The sequence below is a fragment of the Protopterus annectens genome, chromosome 12.part0 (genome assembly GCF_019279795.1).
Source record: "Protopterus annectens isolate FY-2018-M chromosome 12.part0, PAN1.0, whole genome shotgun sequence".
In the NCBI taxonomy this organism is placed as follows: domain Eukaryota; kingdom Metazoa; phylum Chordata; order Ceratodontiformes; family Protopteridae; genus Protopterus; species Protopterus annectens.
In genome coordinates, this window is record NC_056746.1 from 733,024,143 (window position 1) to 733,049,142 (window position 25,000).

Sequence of the window (25,000 nt, forward strand, 5' to 3'; positions counted from 1 at the left end):
GAAGGAATCTCAGGAGAGGTTGTTTTGAATTTGTGGAAGGTAAAAAGTTGGATGTGATTTTTAAAAAACAAAAAAGGCAGATTTTTACAAGTGGCTAGATTGGGAGATAGTAGAGGTGAATTTCCATTTAAGGGTTGAGTGGAATTTTGAGAATGTAGGATTTATGGCAAGGAATTGAAAGTATTTCAACTCCTCTGAGTTCCCAGCATTAATGATTAAACTGTTGACCAGGGCTTAGTGGGAATACCTAGATAAAAACGTCTTTTGTTAGCAAACCTTGGGTGCCTTAATGGATATTGAAAAGTGAGATAGTGAAAAACTGCACAGAAGCATGGCCAGAACTATTCAACAGGCAAATCCTATATTCATTGTAGTATACTGGGTATCACTTAACCAAACATTTCATGAAATCCTAAAAATCTGAAATGTTCATATGAATATATCTTTATGCAAACCACAAACAGATATTGGAACGGATATAAGGAGCTCCCAATTTAGCTACCTTTTCGTAACATTGATCTACTGTATTTTATTAGCTTATCAAATTTTCAGTGTTTGTGATATGTTTAATAAAAGCATTGATTCAAAATGTTTTTTAACTTACTTTGTGGTTGCATATTGGCAAAATCTGAATTAATTGATCAAAAAAGGTCATCCCTTGTTTTAAATAAGAATGCAATCTCAATAATGCAAGATGTTAAGTTCTTCTTAGCAATTGATACAAACTGGGTGTTCTAGAAAATAAGGTTAGATGAAGAAAGTTGTAAATTTTGATTAAATAATACACCATTAGGATGTCACATTTTCTTTGCACTTCCATTTCGTAATTCTCCAGAACCAAGTATATTCCAAAGAGCTGTGACATAGAAGATTAAAGGTTTTGTAGGCATCATATCCATAACCGATGGTTTATTACTGTATAGCATGATGCAGCTGGAGCATGATAAAAGGCATAAGACTGCTGACTATATTAAAATGATTATATTTTAAAGTAATAATAGCAAATGTAAAATAGCAAAGATAAGTATTTTTCAGATTCACATACTTCTATAAATACAGTGCCATTTCAGAGTTGATAGGCAACAGACATTTACTGCCAACTTGTTAAGAGCATGTATGCCATACAGTTAAAAGTTGAACCGAGTTTTATTTCTTTAGACATTTCCAGTAAAAAAGTACTGTTTTTTGTCTGTTTATATCCTGTGAAAAAAGAGGGCATGATTTCAGATTTATCCAGTATCAGATGTGCAGTGTGTTTTATCTAGTTCTGTTTTCATTCTACATCAGACTTCTTAACTTTCAAGTTTTTTGCAACAATACAACTTAATATCTGGGATATTCCACTTATGTGTTATTTTAATTTAATGGAAAAGAAAACAAGGGGGAAGTACTGGTAATAATTTGCAATTTGTTTATCATGCAAAAATTAAACACTCGTTTTTACATGTAATGTACTCTACAATGTTATCAATCAGATACTATCTTGAAGTAATTAAATGTCAGTAGGTTCTTTGTTAAAGGTTATTATTTTTACAGCAGTGAGACATTGCTTACATAGCATACATTTTTATTTTAGAGTATGCAATTCACAGACATAGGAAAAACTTACAGTTGTTTTATTTTTATGCATATTTGCATGATATCCTGAAGTTATTTGAGGTATTTCACTGAGAAACTGAATATGCTATGCATGATTTTTAAAAGGTATTTGCAGAGTTTTTTTGTGCATATAAAAACGGATCCCCTTCATATGTTCAAAATTCCTAAACATGAAACCTCTGATCTTTAAAGACCAGAGGATCAAAATTCTGAAATATCAAACCTTGTGAATGGAGATCGCCGTACATTGTGGAACAGGAATTTTACCATTCTCTTCACTAAAGTGAGGTCTTGGAGCTGGTATATTTAAATAGCAGGAGGTAGGGGTGGCACAGGAGGGTTTGTCCACCTGCAGAAAAATGAAATCAGAAGTTTTCACGTTTTTCATTGTTTTTTTTCCGTTGGTTCAATATTTCAGAACTTTGATCCTCTGGTATGTGATGATCAGTGTTCTGGAATTTTGACCATATGAATTAGTCCCATAAATACAGACATATGCATACGAATTAGAGTCAATGAACTAGTGAACACTTGTACCATGAGTAATGATTAGCATTTTAGAGTGACAATCTATAGTTTACAGTTTGATACAGATATGTTTGGTTTAAATAAATGTAATTTTTTATGCAGCATGTCTTAATGCTAATGATTTTATAAATTAATTGTATGTGTGATCATGCAATTGCCTATACAAGCTTATATCTTTTTTATGGGGTTTGAACACAGGATTTGTTTGCAAGATTATATGATTACAGAATTAGTTGTCTATAACTTATAGCAAAAGTTGACAGAAATATTATTAGGTAACATGATTTCTAGTATGTTTTCAGTATTGTGAAGAATAAATATTTATGAGTACTAAACAGCATATCAAAATGTTTTGTCTGTTCTAGAAATGCAATGAAAAGAAGGAAAATTTATTTTTTTAAATTATTCAAAGGGCTCCTGCATATTTTCAAAGCTTCTTCTATAAAATGGAAAATGGAAACTCAAACAAACTTCTGAACCACACAAAAAGAAACAGATGGCCTGGAAGCTCCTAAAAGGAATCCTAGAAACGAACCAAAATACAATGCAGCAAGTCTGTCAGCCAGATAATAATCCAAATAGTCGAAGTCAAATAAAAGTCTCTGTAAAAAGCCACCAATTTATTTAAGCCTTAAAAATATAGCTTTTCGTCAGTCCCAAGACCAACTTCTTCAGAAATAGTTAAATGTATCTACACCAAGTTACAAAATGGCCACATTGACCTTTAAACTCTTACATCCATGACATCACTTCCCTTAATTCACCTTTAAAGGGATACAACATCACTACATATAATGAACATTATCCTGTCTCTTTCCTTACTTTAATGATATCACACTAAGATATAAATACACATTGCAATAAACCATGATTACATTGATAAAAAACATTTTCTAAAAAAGGAAAAAAATCACTACTGAAATAACATTGATATAAAATCAATCATACTTTAACCTACAATTGACTACACTTACTAAAATAAATATAGTGCCATAAAATGCATGGATATACACAAAATTTCACAAAAGGGACATTTAAGGCTATAATAAGGGGTGTCGGACAGTCAATGGGACTACCTCTCCAGGCTCTTTAACGTTAATATACGTGCTATTGACAGCATGCCATTTAGACCCAGAGGTACAAATGCTCTGAGTCTCAGCTGCCAAAGCAATTCCTTCCTTTCTAACAAAAGTGAATCCATCCCCCTTCCATGCTTAAGGTTAATATGGTCAATTGCCACGAAATTAAAACCATGCTCAGGGTGCTCATGAATATGTTTAGCCAGGGCATTTTCTTCCTTATTCTTCTTTATAGCATAAGAGTGTTCGTATATACGTTGGCATAATTTCCTGTCTGTTTTCCCCACATAAAAACTCGGACATGAATTACATACTGCTACATATATAACATGGGAACTTTTATAATTGTATCTTCCTTTTACTGTATAAATGCTATTACGTATAGGGAGTTTGAGCCCCGTTTTGACAAATCTGCAATATCTACATGAATTACATGTGAACATTCCAGATCTTGTGTTTGTTACTCCCGAATAACCTTCTAAGATATTCTTTAAGCCTGGGCCTTTTCTATAGGTAAATTTTACCTGTTGACCTAACTGTTGTAACCCATCAAACTCACTGATTGCAACAGCCCAAATTTTTTTAATGATGGAACTTATTCCTGGAGCATCCAAACTATAGGTCATTACAAACCTCATGAACTGATTGATAAACTGAGAATTATTTTCTGACTCATTATGTACATTCAACACCCCCTGATGTGACTCCAAGAGCGGTTGGTAAACACCAGATCTTCTCTTATGTTTTACCTCCATTATCAGCTCTACCAACATGGGGGTCGGGTAGCCTCTATTGGAAAACAATTCTTTAAATCTTTCCATTTCCAACAAAAAATCAGCATACAAGGTCACCATCCTAGCCGCTCGGACTAATTGTCCTTTCACGATCACAGGTTTTTGATGGTAAGGATGATTGCTGTCAAAATGTAGGTAGCTATTGGACCACGTAGGTTTACGATTAATCTTGGCCACCGTATATCCATTTTCAGATGATTTAATTAACTCGACATCCAAGTAAGTGACCTTATTTTCCTGGTAGTCCCAGGTAAATTTCAAAAAATCAGTTGAAATATTCAAATCATTCACTAAGCTATCAGCTACCTCTCTGTTTCCTTCCATGACTATGAAAATATCATCTAAAAACCTTGTATACAGATGTACCCTCTCTGATATAACTGGATGCTTGAACACAAAGTTGCTTTCCCATGATGCCAAAACCAAATTGGCTACACTCCCCCCACATGGTGACCCCATCGGGACACCTTCTGTCTGATGATAATATTTCTGATTGAAAGTCACAAAATTACAGGTAAGGATTATGTCCAAAAGTTCTCTCATCATTGAGATCTCCTCTTTGGGGGCACCCCTTGCTAATAACCTTTCTTCCACCCAATCTACCACAATATCTTGGGATATTGAAGAATACAAATCGACCACATCTATGGTGAGGAAAACGTCACCTGGTTTAAGAGTTAAAGAATTCACCCTTGTCAAAAAGGACCAGGAATCCCTAGATATATGCTGTTCAAGTTTAACATATTTTTTTAAAAAGTATCGACTACTTTAGCTGCTGCATAAGTTATGCTCCCCTTTGCGCTTACCAGCTGTCTCATTGGAGGGTGATGGACATCCTTGTGAATCTTGGGGTTACCAAAAACCACAGGTATCCTAGGGGATGCCATTGCTATATAATTAAAAATACTCTTGTCTATAGACCCATTCATGAACATATCTTCAAATTACATACGGATCCTTGCCAAATGCCCATTCAATTCATTCAAGGAAATAGTCGCATAACTTTCTGAAGACAAGATTGTCTCCATTCTCTCATTGTAATCTGCCAACTCCATCACTACTAACCCACCCCCTTTGTCTGGCTGCATCACCCGAACTGAAGAGCCTCTTAGGAGATTCAATGACTCCCATTCTTCCTTTGTGATATTATAATTGGTGGTTGCCCTCATCTCAATGGAGCGACAATTTCCAATTCGCACATTCTCTCAAAGAGTAACAAAGATGAGTGTATAGGGGGGTTAAATGTGCTGGGTATTTGAAAAGGGGTTGCAGTGACTCCTATATTCCCCAACATCAAATTTAAATTACATTTCCTAATGAACAACTTTAAATCCAATAATAACTCTGCCAGATCTGCCCTTTTACTGGGAACAAAGGACATGCCTTTGGCTAACAGATCCACTAACTCCGTCGAAAAATGAAAAGAAGAAAAATTGTATATTTTAAAATCCTTCTTAGAATTCAATAGGATTTGTGGCTGTTCATATTCAGCAAGGGAAATGTCTAGTTCTTCTTCATGCGGGTTTTGTTTTTCAGTTGTTTCTTCTCTGGTGATGCCCCTTGGGTCGAGGCAGCCCCTTGAAAAATTGCATCATCTTCCTCAGTATTAATCATGATGGGCTGGTCTTCCGAATTAATTCTTTCTATCCAAGATTCGGTCATAACCGCTTCGGATGTCATCTTCGGTTTCTTATTAATATTCGGCCCCCCTTCCCGATCACATATCGAAGGTCAGGTCACAGCTGTATATGTGTCTGGGATCAATGAATTTCCTTGAGATTTAGGTGGTCTGGGGTACACTACCCCTTCTTTATATGCCTTCATATCTCTGTGCAATTTCTGTGTTTTCAACATATTGATCTTGGTCATATGCTGATCTATACTTTTAAATGTCCGCTCGTAATCAAACTTAAAATTGGAAAATTCTAAATCCTTCGTGATTTATGTATTTAATAAATTCAAGTCCTTTATTAAGATGTCTATGATGGCTTTATAATGGGAGCAAATCAAATTCAGTAATTTGAACCCATGTTTATCAAACAGTTCAATCTAGTCTTTATGGAACTGTGATCCCTCTACCAGTCCTGTCGGGTACTGCAAGGACCTCAGCCCCTTTGGTACCACCTTAGCATGTTCACACTCTTTGAAATATGCAACCTCAAGTTGAAGCTTCCTTAATTTAAATAATTTCTGGTCGAACACTGATAATCTCTCCCCCAAAGGCACCGAAGGTGTAATAATTTCAACTGACCCCAAGTCACAGTTTGAAAATGAAAAAGGACGATCCAACCACTGAGAAAACGTGTAACTCGACTGCGCATCACCATCACATAATACATCTGCATTCACATTCACTTTCCCATCTGACAAATTCATAATATATGACGAAAAAGACCTACCGGCTTGGCCTGGTGGAATACTGTCGGATGATAAGCCCGACCTAAAAAGTGGTTGAGAATTAATAGGTTCATGTAATCCAGGCTTGTGGTGGGTATCAGTTAATGACTGCGATGCTCCCAGCACAAAATCCACGCGTTGCGAAAGATTCTCTACTTTATCAGTCAAAAGACTTATAAGTGCCGTCAAATTTCCAGCCTCCGCCGAATTTTGGATACCCAAAGAAGCGCCAGCCGGTGTTTCCATCTCAAACTCAAGGAAAATGGAAACTCAAACAAACTTCTGAACCACACAAAAAGAAACAGATGGCTTGGAAGCTCCCAAAAGGAATCCTAGAAACGAACCAAAATACAATGCAGCAAGTCTGTCAGCCAGATAATAATCCAAATAGTCAAAGTCAAATAAAAGTCTCTGTAAAAAGCCACCAATTTATTTAAGCCTTAAAAATATAGCTTTTCGTCAGTCCCAAGACCAACTTCTTCAGAAATAGTTAAATGTATCTACACCAAGTTACAAAATGGCCACCTTGACCTTTAAACTCTTACATCCATGACATCACTTCCGTTAATTCACCTTTAAAGGGATACAACATCACTACATATAATGAACATTATCCTGTCTCTTTCCTTACTTTAATGATATCACACTAAGATATAAATAAACATTGCAATAAACCATGATTACATTGATAAAAAACATTTTCTAAAAAAAGTGAAAAAAAATCACTACTGAAATAACATTGATAAAAATCAATCATACTTTAACCTACAATTGACTACAATTACTAAAATAAATATAATGACATAAAATGCATGGATATACACAAAATTTCACATAAGCGACATTTTAGGCTATAATAAGGGGTGTCGGACAGTCAGTGAGACTACCTCTCCTGGCTCTTTAACTTTAATATACATGCTATTTACAGCATGCCATTTAGACCCGGAGGTACAAATGCTCTGAGTCTCAGCTGCCAAAGCAATTCCTTCCTTTCTAACAAAAGTGAATCCATCCCCCTTCCATGCTTAAGGTTAATATGGTCAATTGCCATGAAATTAAAACCATGCTCAGGGTGCTCATGAATATGTTTAGCCAGGGCATTTTCTTCTTTATTCTTCTTTATAGCATAAGAGTGTTCGTATATACGTTGGCATAATTTCCTGTCCGTTTTCCCCACATAAAAACTCGGACAGGAATTACATACTGCTACATATATAACATGGGAACTTTTACAATTGTATCTTCCTTTTACTGTATAAATGCTATTACGTATAGGGAGTTTGAGCCCCATTTTGACAAATCTGCAATATCTACATGAATTACATGTGAACATTCCAGATCTTGTGTTTGTTACTCCCGAATAACCTTCTAAGATATTCTTTAAGCCTGGGCCTTTTCTATAGGTAAATTTTACCTGTTGACCTAACTGCTGTAACCCATCAAACTCACTGATTGCAACAGCCCAAAATTTTTTAATGATGGAACTTATTCCTGGAGCATCCAAACTATAGGTCATTACAAACCTCATGGACTGATTGATAAACTGAGAATTATTTTCTGACTCATTATGTACATTCAATACCCCCTGATGTGACTCCAAGAGCGGTTGGTAAACACCAGATCTTCTCTTATGTTTTACCTCCATTATCAGCTCTGCCAACATGGGGGTCGGGTAGCCTCTATTGGAAAACAATTCTTTAATTCTTTCCATTTCCAACAAAAAATCAGCATACAAGGTAACCATCCTAGTTGCTCGGACTAATTGTCCTTTCACGATCGCAGGTTTTTGATGGTAAGGATGATTGCTGTCAAAATGTAGGTAGCTATTGGACCACGTAGGTTTACGATAAATCTTGGCCACCGTATATCCATTTTCAGATGATTTAATTAACTCAACATCCAAGTAAGTGACCTTATTTTCCTGGTAGTCCCAGGTAAATTTCAAAAAATCAGTTGAAATATTCAAATCATTCACTAAGCTATCAGCTACCTCTCTGTTTCCTTCCATGACTATGAAAATATCATCCAAAAACCTTGTACACAGATGTACCATCTCTGATATAACTGGATGCTTGAACACAAAGTTGCTTTCCCATGATGCCAAAACCAAATTGGCTACACTCCCCCCACATGGTGACCCCATCGGGACACCTTTTGTCTGATGATAATATTTCTGATTGAAAGTCACAAAATTACAGGTAAGGATTATGTCCAAAAGTTCTCTCACCATTGAGATCTCCTCTTTGGGGGCACCCCTTGCTAATAACCTTTCTTCCACCCAATCTACCGCAATATCTTGGGGTATTGAAGAATACAAATCAACAACATCTATGGTGAGGAAAACATCACCTGGTTTAAGAGTTAAAGAATTCACCCTTGTCAAAAAGGACCAGGAATCCCTAGATATATGCTGTTCAAGTTTAACATATTTTTTAAAAAAAGTATCGACTACTTTAGCTGCTGCATAAGTTATGCTCCCCTTTGCGCTTACCAGCTGTCTCATTGGAGGGTGATGGACATCCTTGTGAATCTTGGGGTTACCAAAAACCACAGGAATCCTAGGGGATGCCATTGCTATATAATTAAAAATACTCTTGTCTATAGACCCATTCATGAACATATCTTCAAAATACATACGGATCCTTGCCAAATGCCCATTCAATTCATTCAAAGAAATAGTCGCATAAGTTTCTGAAGACAAGATTGTCTCCATTCTCTCATTGTAATCTGCCAACTCCATCACTACTAACCCACCCCCTTTGTCTGGCTGCATCACCCGAACTGAAGAGCCTCTTAGGAGATTCAATGACTCCCATTCTTCCTTCGTTATATTATAATTGGTTGTTGCCCTCATCTCAATGGAGCGACAGATTTCCAATTTGCACATTCTCTCAAAGAGTAACAAAGATGGGTGTATAGGGGGGTTAAATGTGCTGGGTATTTGAAAAGGGGTTGCAGTGACTCCTATATTTCCCCAACATCAAATTTAAATTACATTTCCTAATGAACAACTTTAAATCCAATAATAACTCTGCCAGATCTGCCCTTTTACTGGGAACAAAGGACATGCCTTTGGCTAACAGATCCACTAACTCCATCGAAAAATGAAAAGAAGAAAAATTGTATATTTTAAAATCCTTCTTAGACTTCAATAGGATTTGTGGCTGTTCATATTCAGCCAGGGAAATGTCTAGTTCTTCTTCATGCGGGTTTTGTTTTTCAGTTGTTTCTTCTCTGGTGATGCCCCTTGGGTAAGTAAGGAAAGAGACAGGATAATGTTCATTATATCTAGTGATGTTGTATCCCTTTAAAGGTGAATTAAGGGAAGTGATGTCATGGATGTAAGAGTTTAAAGGTCAAGGTGGCCATTTTGTAACTTGGTGTAGATACATTTAACTATTTCTGAAGAAGTTGATCTTGGGACTGACGAAAAGCTATATTTTTAAGGCTTAAATAAATTGGTGGCTTTCTACAGAGACTTTTATTTGACTTCGATTATTTGGATTATTATCTGGCTGACAGACTTGCTGCATTGTATTTTGGTTCGTTTCTAGGATTCCTTTTGGGAGCTTCCAGGCCGTCTGTTTCTTCTTCTATAAAATGCTGACTTCCTGAAATCTGATATGTTGAATATGAATGAAATTTAAAGGGGTGTAAAAATAATTTTAACTTGTTTTTTTTCAGGGGGAGACTATGTGTATACCCAGTCCATGGTTGCACCAACTTGAGGAATGTAGAAATCTCCCAAAACAAGTGAAGCACTCCCAGTGAATTCTTAGAAATTCTACTAGCTATGATTTCCTATGAGAAACAGAATTCAACATTATGCCATTCATTCATTTTTTCTTAATGCTACTGACACTCAAGCAATTTCACCTTGAGTATGGAAAGAGGAGCTACTTACAAAATGAACATTATTTTGTAATTGACATATTGCATGCCCACCGAAGACAAAAACTGTTATTCTGGTTTCTTTATAAGGTATGATTCTTATATTCTGCATTTGCTGACTCAGACAAATAAATTATTAACCTATGTGCTATAAGTTTCTAGACTGAGATCTTAGTAAGGCATTCTAACTGGAATACATTCAGGATATATAATATAACGCTACATAAAAAGATTATTTTAGTAATTTGTAAATTTGGGTACAACATGCATTAGCTATGAATATTAGACTATGAATAAGCATGTTCTGTGTAATATAATGACAGACTGGGTATTAAGGCAGTAGTCCTGCAAAAGGAGAAGAGAATATGCAAGTGAAAATCAATCTACATTTTTCCTATTGTCAAAAGAACTGATATTCTAGGGGAATTGGGAATAGCAGCAGATTTAATAATTTAAGATTATAAGAAGGAGAATCTTTCTCCAGTATGTACGATAATACGCTTTCACATGGTGGAGAGGTAACGTCAGAGACATGCATATCTCCAGAATGATGTGAAAGGTAGCTATGTGATACCCATGCACTGGCCCAGTAATCAAGGAACCTCAATCCTCACCACTAACACCAGTGAGTGGTGTCCATATAGGGAAAGGATAATAAATACACACACAGTAAAGTACAATTTCCCTTAAGAGCACATAGAAATCACAGTCAGTCTGGGGCTGGTTTCTTCCTTTCTCTCCAGGTCCCCAATAAGACGCCCCACTGACACAGTTATAGGGTCCAGATCTCAGACTAGCGGGCAAGCTAAAACCTCCAGCACCCTTTTCTGTCCAACCAGTGCTTCATGTCCCTGCCCAAGTAGCTGACACACACACTTTGAAATGAGAGTTATATACACAACACAGATACTCCTGGGGAAGGCTGGCACTGGTTCTCCAGCTGTGCCCCTTTTACCCAGACTATACGGTAGAAATCCCTGCCACCACCCAGCTAATATTTATCAGCTACCCAAAGGCCCTTACTTATGAAAGAGTGTCCAATTATTACTGTGCAATATCATTATCCAAATGGTAAGTGCAACCTAACAGTCAAGACTTATTTGGAGTGACTTGGTACAGTATAACTATATACAAGCAATGTACTCTTAGAGCTTAAAATATCTCTACACAAAACAGCCACAGTTGAAAGGTTTAAAAAATATTTAATAATAAATAAAAAACACAAGACAATACTTCTTACTACACAGTGCTAGTCAAGAGTTCAGAGATCACATAGAAATACATAAAATAATACAGTAGAAAAGTTCTGATATCACAGTAAAACAAACCAGTCTAATCTTCCTAATTCCTAGTTATATCTAAGAGAAAGCACTAAAGTCTAAGATTCTACTTGTATATAGATACAGGCAGTGCTGGTGATGTTGGATGTTCTCAAGACAAATGCTCTAATGCTCTCATCCTTTCTGTCCTTAAAGTGATAACTCAGTACTACTGATTCATTTCAGATCACTTCATTTGTTTCTGGTTCCCAGGCTAACATACTTTCAGAGGTTAATAGCCTCTTTGATCTTGCAGCTAGTCAGGAACCAGAGCAATAACAGGAATTATACATGCAAATTCTAGCCATTAACTCTGACCTCAAAACAATAGGCAGAATTCCTTCATCCAGACATATCGACTCCGAGTTTTAACATCATAGAATTGATTTGTCAGCTTTGGTAGAGCAAAGTGCACTGTTGTTACATTTTTGGAGTTCCAGATTTAACATCATTGTTTCCCATTTGAAAGAACAAGCCTGTGGCTTATATTAATATTTACAAATGACAGAATTAGCTACAAAATTCTATCTGGCTAGGCTGGCAGCCTTCACCTATCTTCACACATCTCTCCCCTCCTGGGGAACTCAAGCTAGATTTTCACATGACCCTTGAGAAATCTTGCTTGTGAGGGTTAGGTCTGTCTGAGTATACCTTACCCCATTCCTCTGTCTTGAGAGCCCATCTGCGTTGGCATTGCTAATCCCACTGTGGTACTGCACTGACATATATGCTTGCAACTCTAGGCTCCATCTTAGCAACTTGGCATTTTGCTGGTTGGCTCTGTTTAACCATGTCAGGTATGTGAGGGGAGCAGGTATGGTACTATAACTGGGGACAAACTTTATGTAATACCCTGCTTTCCCTAATAATGCCCTCATCTGTGTTTTAGTAACAGGTGCAGGCCATGCGTGAATGGCTTCAACTTTGTCAGGTTCTGGCCTGATCTTACTACTCCCCACTCTGTGTCCCAGATAGGAGACCTCTGCCATACCCACCTGACATTTGATGAGCTTAATGGTCAACCCTGCCCTCTGTAGTCTGCCCAGCACCTCCCTGACATGTTGAAGATGCTCTTGCCAGGAATGGCTGTAGATAGCAATATCATCTACATAAGCAAGGGCAAACCCTCCTGTGCCTACTAAGATATGATCTACCAGCCTCTGGAAAGTTGTTGGGGCATTCTTCATCCCAAAGGGCATATTTGTGAACTCATACAAGCCAAAAGGAGTTACAAAGGCTGACTTCTCTTTAGCACTAGGAGTCAAGGGCACCCGCCAGTAACCCTTGGTAAGATCAATGGTTGTAAGATACTTAGCCCCACCCAGCAGCTCTAGGGACTCATCTGTCCTAGGCATAGGGTAAGCATCTGACTCTGTGTGTCTATTTAAATTCCTGTAGTCCACACAGAACCTGGTGCTGCCATCCTTCTTTGGCAACAGCACCTCTGGGGAAGCACAGGGACAGTTGGATACTTGAATCACCTCTAGTTCCAACATCTCCTGTATCTACTCCCTCAGAATCTGTTTCACTCTCTCAGGCATCATATAAGGGGTCTGCTTAATAGGCCTTTGGGGTCCTATATCCACCTGGTGTTGTACCAGGTGGGTGCACCCTGGTTTCCCAGTGAACATGTCCCCAAACTCCTGTAACTCTGCTTGGATCTGTCGAACATGGGTAGGGGATAGCTGCTGGGACATTGCTACCCCTTCCACTGAGGTGTTAGTCCGAGCCTCACTGAGGAGATCAGTCACCAAATCCCCCTCAGACCCCTCCTGCAATCCACTGCAAATGCTCAGCACAAGGGCCTCCCTATCATGGTAAGGTTTCATCATGTTAACATGGTACAATTTGTGCTCCTGCCTTCTGCCTAGCAGTTCCACCATGTCATTAACATCACTTAACTTTCTTACCATCTTGTAGGGTTCCTCCCAAGCTGCTTGCAGCTTGTTGTGTCTGACAGGAATGAGAATCATTACCTGCTGCCCCACAGCATACTCTCTAGCTCAAGCATCCCTTTCATACAACACCTTTTTCTGTTGTTGGGCTTCTACCAGGTTCTCCTAGGCCAAGCCCATGAGTTTCCTGAGCCTTGTCCTGAGGTTTAGGACATATGCTACAACAGACTCCTTGTGAGGTTCACACTCACCTTCCCACTTATCTCAAATTAAATTTAGAGGTCCCCTCACCCTATGCCCATACAACAACTCAAAGGGTGAAAAAACTGTGGATTCCTGGAGAACCACTCTGTAAGCAAAGAACAGATAGGGCAAATATTTGTCCCACTCCCTCTTAAACTGATCTGCAAATGCCCGTAGCATGAACTTGATTGGAGAGTTTAATCTCTCAAACAGACCATTAGTCTGGGGATGGTAGGGGGTGGTCTTCATGTGCTTCACCCGACAGTACTTCTACAGACAAGCCAGCAGGTCTGACATAAAATTGGCACCTCTGTCAGTCAGTATTTCTTTTGGGAAACCTACCCTGCTGAAAACCTCTCTAACAAAGCATTTGCCATCTTTTCTGCCTAAATGGAGGACAGAGTCATGGCCTCAGGGTATCATGTAGCATAATTCACTACCACCAGGCTATACTTTTTCCCTGTGGACCTTGGGGTACTCAGAGGCCCCACAATTTCCATAGCTACCCTCTGAAATGGCTTCTCAAGCAAAGGCATCAAAGGTACTCTCACCTCATCTCCTGCCTTGTCTACCTTTTGGCACTGCTCACAGGTCCTGCAGTACTCTGTTACATCTTTGGAAATTCCAGACCAATAGAAGTTCTGCATAATATGTCTCTTTGCCCATGTTATGCCTGTATGACATGCAAAGGGAATATCATGGCCTATGGCTAGAAGCACCAGATGGTAGGCTCTAGGTACTACCAACTGCTGTACCCGCTCACCTTCTCTCTCTCCCTCAGGGGTCCAGTCTCTATACAGTAACCCTTTGTCCAAGTATACAGATTACCTCTTCCCTTGAGAATCAGGTGACTCCCAGCTACAATGCCTCAGGCCTTGCAATGTAGAGTCTGAGAGCTGAGCTTGTCTCAGCTCTGTCTTTGTAACCCTTCCCACCTCCCCTTCCACAGGAAGTCTGGAATTGTCTGACAGTGGTGTCTCACTGTCAGCCTGGGTACTACTACTTACCTCTACCTTTGCAGTCACTCTTTTCAAGGAAACATCAGTACCCACAAGCATCTGTGGCTCATATTCAGTCTCACTGCTACAGAGTAGCTCTCTCCCTGAAGTAGCCACCTCACCAGTCATGGATGCAAGTATGCAGTCTCTCTGGGTGTCCCCCAGGCTACCAGACCCACATGCTTGTCTCCTAGCCTGACTGCGTGTAACTGCATAAGCACATGGCACTGCCTCATCCAAATCCTTCCCTATCAGGACATTTGCAGGATGGGAGTTTGGTAACCCTGCTGTCTCAAGACAACCTACTATTGGCATTTTGTCTTCCCCACTTACTGGGTCTATCACCTTTTGCTCCCCACCTTGCCTCTGTGGACATGTATATGCCCCATGGCCCCTCTGGTTGCATTCAAAACATTTAACCCTAGGTCCTGGATGTATACCTGGGCTAGTGGCTTCACCTGCTACTGGCAGATTCTATTTAGGCAGTCTGTGCTGCCCACCATGGGTTCCTTTAGACCCATGAGCAGTACTGGGGTCCCTTTCCAGTGCAGGGGTGCCCTGCTTGCTAGGTATTTGTCTCCCTTCTTCCTCAACTCATCTGAAGTAGCACATTGTCTATCAGCTAACCAGATCCTCATGTCCTCAGGCAAAGTGCTAAGGGCTTGTTCCCTCACCAAAAGGTCTTCCAGCCCTTCAAAAGTGGTGACCAGACATCCACCCATCCACCTATGAAAATAAGTGCTCAGTTCAGCAACATATTCATACACACTTTCATCTGCCTTGCATCCATGCTCACAAAACTTTTTCCTATACATTTCAGGTGTTAGCTTAAAACATTCTAACAAGTGATTTTTAACAGCAGTATAATCAAAATATTCATAATCAGCAAGTTTAGACAACACAGTTACAGCTTTACCATGGAGTAAGGGGGTCAGGAACCATACCCAGAGCCTCTGGTCTGCATCATACTGTTTATATACCCTCTCAAATATATGAATGAGACTATCAAAATTATCCCCCTCCTTAAACTTCAGAAGAAATTTACTGATGATTTCTGCTTTTGGGGTCCAGTTACTCCCTTCCCCATTACCTCCATGACTCTGGTGAAGAGTCAGCATCTCCTTCTCATGCTGCCTCTGCCTCTCCTTTACCTCAGATTCCAGGCATAGCAGTTACTCATTCTCCTCAGCTTGCAACCGTTGCAGTTTCTCATTGTCCTCACTCTCTAGACACCTCTGTCTCTCAGCTGCTTCTATTTCCACATGCCTGGCCTCCAACTCAAGTCTCTTTTGCTCCAGATGGATTTTTACATCCTCTGCAGAAAGTTTGAGCTGTCCATTCTTGGAGTGTGGTACAACTCCACTGCCAGTCTGATCGTCCTCCTGGTTGCTGTTTTCTGATGCAGCTGTGACAAAAGCTGCAATGATGTCTGCCTTAGTCAGGTTTCCATGCAGCAGTCCCCTAGCTTGGCAAATCTCAGCCAGCTGGCTCCATGTCAGCTTTCTGTACTCCTCTGCTGACATGCTGCCTGCTCTCCCTGTCTAACTAAGCTAACAAAAGAAATATAACAATTGTGATCTGAACTCTGAGTATTCACTGCATGGCTGATTTAGAGTACAAAACATCTTCAGTGATCACTGTACACAAGCTACAGGAATTCACTCTATCCATACCATTACAAGCCAATTAGTATTTGCCAAAAAATTAATATATGGTGTGGATATCCCACCACTGCCAAACAAATAGCATGTGATGCCCGTGCACTCACCCAGCAATCAAGGAGTCTCAACTCTCACCTCTAACACCAGTGAGGTGTGTCCATATAGGGAAAGGATAATAAATGCACACACAGTAAAGTACAATTTCCCTTAAGAGCACACAGAGATCACAGTCAGTCTGGGGCTGGTTGCTCCCTTTCTCTCCTGGTCCCCAATAAGTCTCCCCACTGGCACAGCTATAGGGTCCAGATCTTAGCCTAGTGGGCAAGCTAAAACCTCCAGCACCCTGTCTGCCCAACCAATGCTTTGTGTCCCTGCCCAAGTAGCTGACACACACACACACACACACACACACACACACACACACACACACACACACACACACACACACACACACACACTCTTTGAGATAAGAGTTATATACAACCATACAGACACTCATAGAGAAGGCTGGTACAGGTTCTCCAGCTGTGCCCCTTTTACCTAGACTATACGGTAGAAATCCCTACCACCACCCAGCTAATATTTATCTGCTACTCAAAGGCCCTTATGCAAGGGTGTCTAATTATTACTGTGCAATATTATTATCCAAATGGTAAGTGCAACCTAACAGTCAAGACTTATTTGGAGTGACTTGGTACAGTATCACTGTATACATGCAATGTACTCTTAGAGCTTAAATTATCTCTACACAAAACAGCCACAGCTGAAAGGTTTAAAAATATTAAATAATAAATAAAATACACAAGCCAATACTTCTTACTGCACAGTGCTAGTCAAGAGTTCAGAGATCACAGAGAAATACTTAAAATAATACAGTAGAAAAGTTTTGACGTCACAGAAAAACAAACTAGTCTAACCTTCCTATTTCCTAGCTATATCTAAGAGAAAACACTAAAGTCTAAGATCCTACTTATAGATATGCAGTGCTGGTGATGTTGGATGTTCACAAGACAAATGCTCTAATGCTCTCATTCTTTCTGTCCTTAAATTGATAACACAGTACCACTGATTCATTTCAGATTACATCATTTCTTTCTGTTACCCAGGCTAAGAGACTTTCAGAGGATAATAGCCCCTTTGATATTGCAGCTGGTCAGGAACCAGAGCAATTAAAGAACTTATACATGCAAATTCTAGCCATTAACTCTGGCCTCAAATCAGTAGGCAGAATTCCTTCATCCAGACATATTGGCTCAGAGTTTTGACATCAAAGAATTAACTTGTCAGCTTTGTTACAGCAGAGGGCACTGTTGTTACATTTTTGCAGTTCTACATTTAACACCATTTTTTTCCCATTTGAGAGAACAAGCCTGTGTCTTATATTAATACTTACAAATGACAGAATTATCCACAAAATTCTATCTGGCTAGGCTGGCAGCCTTCGCCTATCTTCACAAGCTATATGTAGAGTGTAAGAAAAGCTTCACTAACAGCTGAGTGAAAAGGACAAACTGAGGATTAGTCTGACATGTAATGTAAGCTATAAGGCTATGAAGTTAACACCATTCCAGATTCCAGAGAAGGCAGTAATAGTTGGCAGTTGGCTTAGAGGATTAAGGAGCTGTTAATAAACTGTTTCTTGTGGTCCAATAGTGCAGGGTTTGATTATCTCAGCTTCCACTGCCTAACTGTGTCTCTGAGCAAGTCACTAAACAGACATTGCTCCTAAGTGGAGTCTGAAAATGCTCCAGAGGGATCATTGCTGTACCTTACAAAACAAGCATACATAAAACAAGGGGTTACTATAGGAAGGAATGTTTGTTGTTGCTGTTATTTTTTTTCTGCTAAAGTCATGATCCAAACAGGTTGATCAAAATAAGTTGCTATATTGGTACAACATCAAAAAGTGCATGTTTTATGTTTGCAGTAAAGGACAAGACAAATATCAATATTATGATTATAGTATTCAGATGATTCAAGCTTTAATTTCTGGCTAACTTGCATCTGTTAATCTGACTCATAAAGAACTATTTAGTGGTACTTAGTGAAATTCAAATAGAGATATCTTATTTCAAGACTGATGTTTTCGGAAACTACAATAATGTTTAATGTATATTTAACAGTATATAATGAAAATATGAGCATGGATTTTAAAAGGAATTTCAGTATTAATGAATTTAATGATATATGTTTAAAAACCTTCATTCAAGTAGAGGTTGGTAAGCACTAAGAATTGCAAATGCTTTTAAATTGCTGTTAACAAATATGTTATGACTGCATACACATTATTTTTCACATATGCACGTGTGGATTATTACAAGGAAGTTATTTTTCTGAAATTGTCAGAATCTAGACAGAATTACATTTTGATAAACAATTTCTATATTCATGTTTTTTTTCTGCACAAGTTCAGTAATATGTTATTTGCAACTCTCAAATCCACCTGAGGTAGGATATGAATAAAAAGGGTTTAGTTAAAAACAATGGGAAGAAAGTTGAGCCAGCTACAAGACAAAAAGAGTTGAGTAAGAGGAACAAAAAGGGAATAAGTGAAAGCAAATGACATTATAATCTATTTGAAAATATCTAGCAAACTGCAAAAGAGGCTGATAGTCCTCCATAGGCATGATTAACCAATCTGTTTTCAGTATGGGGATGTGTACTACTATCAAAATGCTCTTAGCTATGCCATTTATAATTCTGGTCTTGCTATGATTAATGCATAGGACCTTAATATTGATGATAGTACAGGGTAAGTATTGAACTGATAATTCTCTCTCTCTCTCTCTCTCTGTATACTACTATATATATATATATATGGGTGCCCTACTAATTACCGAAACGCCGATTCGCCGACACCCGGAAGAGGAACGCGAAAGGACCGACAACGAAGTTGACCGACACGCTGGAATACCGACAGCCGGAAGACCGACAAGGGGAATGTGTAAGCGCGACCTGGTAAGTATGCGATAGTGAGGGATTTAGGAGTAGGGAGCGGACAGGTAAGTGTGCAATAGTGAGGGATGTAGGGTTAGGGTGTGTGATAGGTGAGTGTGCGGTAGTGTCGGAGCTTGGGGTTAGGGGTGGGTAAGTGAGTTAGGGTTAGGGTGCAGGTAGGGAGAGTGTGCGGTAGTGTCGGAGCTTGGGGTTAGGGGTGGGTAAGTGAGTTAGGGTTAGGGTGCAGGTAGGGAGAGTGTGCGGTAGTGTCGGAGCTTGGGGTTACATGTGGGTAAGTGAGTTAGGGTTAGGGTGCAGGTAGGGAGAGTGTGCGGTAGTGTCGGACCTTAGGGTTAGGGTTTGGGTTGGGCTAGTGGATATGTCCTGTAGTGTAGTGTATTGTTTACGTGTAGTGTGTCGGTGTTATGGTGTTCGGTGTTTTGCGTTGTCGGTATTTTTTATTGTCGGTCGTTTGGTGTCGGTGATTTCTGTGTCGGCGAATCGGCGTTTCAGTAAATAGTAGGGGACCCATATATATATATATATATATATATATATATATATATATATATATATATATATATATATATATATATATATTCTTGAACTCATTGCATATCTACAAGAGCCCATTGCATGTTGAGGCAGTGATATGAATTTAATGAACCTACATATTGGAATGTAGAGAGTGAATGCGATGTAATTATGTAATTTTTTCATAAGCTCATGATATCCTGTCAAGGTACATGAATAGAGTTGTTATTATAGCAATAACCCATGCCTGGGTGTGGGTAATGTGGGATTTACCCATGGTTGGCGTGGTTTACATTTAATTAATTAAATGTATTTATGCATTAGCAAATTAAGCTAAAGTTAGATTTTTTTGAAAAGTAAAACTTATATTAAGATCTAAAAAAGTTATTTCCAGTAAATGTAGCTTGTTAATAAATATGAATGCAGTAAAATTACTTGCCACTCTACAGTATGGTCAGCATATCAGTCTGATATTAATAAGATTACAATATATTATCATTTTTTTTATGTAAACAATACATTTAGACAATTAAAAATGGTATAGTCATTTATGATAATCTGTAATGCATATCTCACTCCAACCAAAAAAGTTACATATTTTTCAAAATTGTCTGGACATTGTAATGCTTGTAAGTCAGACAAAGCTGATATCGTACGTATCTTTTGGGACAGTCCAAATACAAAATATAAATTTAACATATTATGCTGTAAAATAAAAAAATACTTATGATAACAATATAAACTGGAAAATTTATAGTTTAACATATTCCTAAAAATATAATAAGTCAATAATTTAAGAATATCTATTATTATTTTAGGTTAATTAAAGGAAAACTCTGCCCTTTCCTATAATTTAACTCAATCTTACAATATGGATCCAGCATTGTGTAGGTACCAGAAACCTGCTTGCACTTTTTAAATAATTTATTTCCTTGCATTGGATTCAAAGAAAGGGAAAGCCCACCTACTTTTTTCTTCAACTTCTCATGTACTTTGCAGAGGAGATCACCTCCACCTGCATGACATATCATAGAAATAGTTAAATCTGTAGTTTACCCTGTCAGGTACTGCTGTCAGTGTTCAATGGGCAATTAATCCTGCTAATGTCAGGAACACAGCAGGTGATATAAAAAAGATAGAAAGCTGTGGAACTGCTTTCCACTGTTTTTATTGCAGAGAGGAGAAGAACATAACATTCCCCCCTTTCATAGCAAAACAAAGCAATTAGGCAAATTCAGGGGTTTAAAGGCAATTGTCAACTCTTCAGACAAATTTACATAAGCAGCAGCACAGCACTGAAATGCTAAGCTTTAAATGTTGGCTATTTATGATAGTTTATATGTTATGATAACTTAAATATAGTATCAAAGACTTCTGTGACATACAGAGAAAAGTCAGAAAATATTTTTTTTATAAAGTATCAATGGATTTATCATTTTCACCCCCCCCCAAACACACACACACACAGGCCAGAACTGCAGAAAGAGAGACAGATGACAACCCTATCAGGTGCACTGATACTGTTCATAAAAAGGTATTTTATGCTTTTTTGTGACATCCTTCCAGAGGGGGATGCATATCTGGTACATGCAGATCCATTGTAAGTGATTTCAACTGACTTTGAGTCAGTCATTACACTGTTAAGAGTGCATGAACATTTTGTAGTCCACAAAGGAAATGTAACCATTGATGGCAACCATAATATACAGCTGAATTTACTTTAACATACATTAACTATGTGACCTTGCATTAAAAACACTAAGAAAAGAAATCAGAAGTACTTAACTGTGTTTAAATGTACATGCACACACACACACACACACACACACACACACACACACACACACACACACACACACAGACACACACACACACACACACACACACACACACACACACAGACGTGCATGTAAACACAGTACTGCATCAATAAAATCATAGTACAAGCAGTATGCAGACAATGAGAGCCAGTGAGCCCTGAAATATTCCAATGTGTACTTTAAATCAAGCCAACATGTCCAGTCCAGTACAATTCAGTACAAGGATGCTTTCTTTATTCAGACAAACAAGAAGATATAAATGCTTTCATTCCAAAAATAAAAGCAGGAACTTCATCAGATACAATGAAATTAAGGAAGCAAACTGTTTTAAATAGGAAATTGTACATGACATCACTTCCTGGATTAGTGAAAACCACTTCCAAGTCTGAAACAGTCTTCTTGAACAGAAGTCTGAAACACTACACATAAAAGTTTCAGCACAAAACAGTATAAATATAAAAATATAAAAATACATATAAAAACTGATTGTGTCAATGTCAACACCCTAAACTATGTATTATAAACACAAGAATAAATATGTGTATATATAAAAATGCTTTTAAGATACATTTGAAAAATATGTATGTATATAAAAACATATAAGTAAAATATGCATACAGTTAAAAATCCATTAAGAACAAATGAATAAATTTCATGTACAAAAAAAAAAAAAAACATTTTTGTACCATATCCATATCTAAAGGGAATGGTTTACCTCTCAAGAGCCCTCAAGTTAAGCAGACTGCTTATGGAAAGGCTGTCATCTAAGCCTGGCCAATGAGTGGCATCAAGTCGTAATTGTCATAGCAACTCGGCTTTTTCGAGTAAATATGGCCAGGCTGCCCCCCTATTGTGTCTTTTTTGGACTTCAAGTACTACAAATTTGAACTGGTGATTGTTGTACTCACTAATGTGTCTAGCAAGTGCACTCACTTCACTAGCATCCCTTATATTCCTAAGGTGCTCGCTGATCCTATTTTTAAGCTTACGTTCCATCTTCCCCACATAAAAACATGGGCAAAAGGAACATAAAGCACAATAGACCACTCTTTCAGTTGAACAACTACACCTCTGAGGTATATTTATTTTTGTTCTATTAATTTCACATTCACTGACTTCCAAAATGAAAGGGCAAAATTTACATGCCCCACACTTAATCATCTGACCCTTCCTATAGATTCCATCATTATTACGTTCGAAAATGTTCTTCAAGTTAGGGCCCTTCTTAAAAACACACAGGTTTTTCTCCTAAGATTTTTAAGTATTCACCATAAATACCACTTTAAGCAATATTTTGTAATAATATTCTTATCTAAATGTTCTACTTTCTGCAATTTGTACTTTATAACTTTTGTCACCAGTTAAAATATTATCTTTATTTGCCTATGTTCATGTACTGCTGTAAAGTTTTTTCACATGTTTTTTAATGTAATTTAATTTTGAATGTTGGAGCTTATCTCCCCGGACCTCTACTGAAAATGGACATATATCCAGCTAGACTAGCCCAGTCAACAAATGTAAAATAAAATAAAATAAATTTAAAAAAATTCTCTGTCACTACAGAATATCTTTAATAGGCATTTATATCACGTTATCGAAAGATGAAAATAGCGAATGCTATTTCATCGGCCCCAAAACATCTAACCATGAAAATATCAAACATTCAGAACAGCAAATTTTTTCCCATGGAAAAAATCGGCTGCTTCGAAACACATACACACAACACAAGCACATCAAACAAACAGTAAACACACACATACACTTAAATTCCTACATCTAACGCTACACTAAACTAAATATACACTACTATCTACCCACTTAACTTAACCCAAACCCTAACTCTAAGGTCCGTCAATATCGCACACTCACCTAACCCACGCCCTAACCCTAACTCACTTAAACCACCCCTAACCCTAAAATCTGCCACTATCGCACACACACAATTAACTCACGCCCTAACCCTAACTCACTTAACCCGCCCCTAACCCTAATGTACAAACAATCGCACACTTACCTGAACCCAACCCGTAAATTTCCACCACAGCGCTAAGAATAGCGAAGCCACAGAAATGGCCAACCAAATTCTTTCCCGAGGAAAGAATTTGCTGTTCTGCAGCTTCGCTATTCTTAGCATTCGCTGAATAGTGTTTGATATCAGAACATTCGAAGTTTTAATACTTTGAGGTTCTGATATAGACCCTTTAATAGTGTATGCGTCATTTGAGAAGACATTTGAAAACCTTGTGTGGTAATTAGTTACTTCAGACCCAGAGGAATGGTGCCCCTTATATATTTTCTGGTTATGGACAATTGTTTGGTCATTCGCAACAGTGTCTGTGACTGTTTCAGTTATGTTCAACCCAGTCAAATTGCGATGGTCAGTATAAGGGGTGCCCAAAATTGGTGCAAAATACCCACATTGTCTTTTCTCACTAACCTCTTTCATGATGTTGTCAATTAAATTGGGGAGATAACCTCTTCTCAAGAACATTTCCTTTAAGTTAAAGAATTCTCTGGTGAAACCTATCCAAGTTGTCACCATTCATGCTGCACTCACAAATTGCCCCTTAATATCTGCACATTTCTGAGTGAATGGGTGGCAGCTGTCGAAATGCAGAAAACTGCTGGAATAGGTTTCTTTTCTGAAAATTTTAGCCACAAATCTCTGTTGTTCCAGAACTTTCTTTAACAGAACATCAAGATAGGAAATTTCACATGCATTAACACTATATGTAAACCTCAAAAAGGAGGTTGAGTTGTTAATATAGTTAATGAATTCAACAATTTGGTCTCTAGGGCCTTCCCAATAAATAAACATGTCATCCAAATACCTCATGTAAGTATGACAGAATCAGAAATATGCTGATTGTTTCAAAGTACGTTTTTCCCATTCCAACATGACAATATTGGCATACAGGCAACCCCTTGTGTTTATAAATAATAGTGATTGTCGAACATTGTCTGCATACTGCTTGTGCGATGATTTTCTTCGTAGTTTGTGCATTTTTTTGTCTTTCACAGTACTGCATCCAACATATAGTACTCTATTTTATACACATACACACACACACACACACACACACACACACACACACACACACACACACACACACACACACACACACACACACACACACACACACACACACACACACATATATATAATGCTTGTCGATCAAATGAACTGTCGACCAAATAAACTGTCGACCATATGAACTGTCGACCATGTCAGGTAGACCCATATATATATATATATATATATATATATATATATATATATATATATATATATATATATATATATA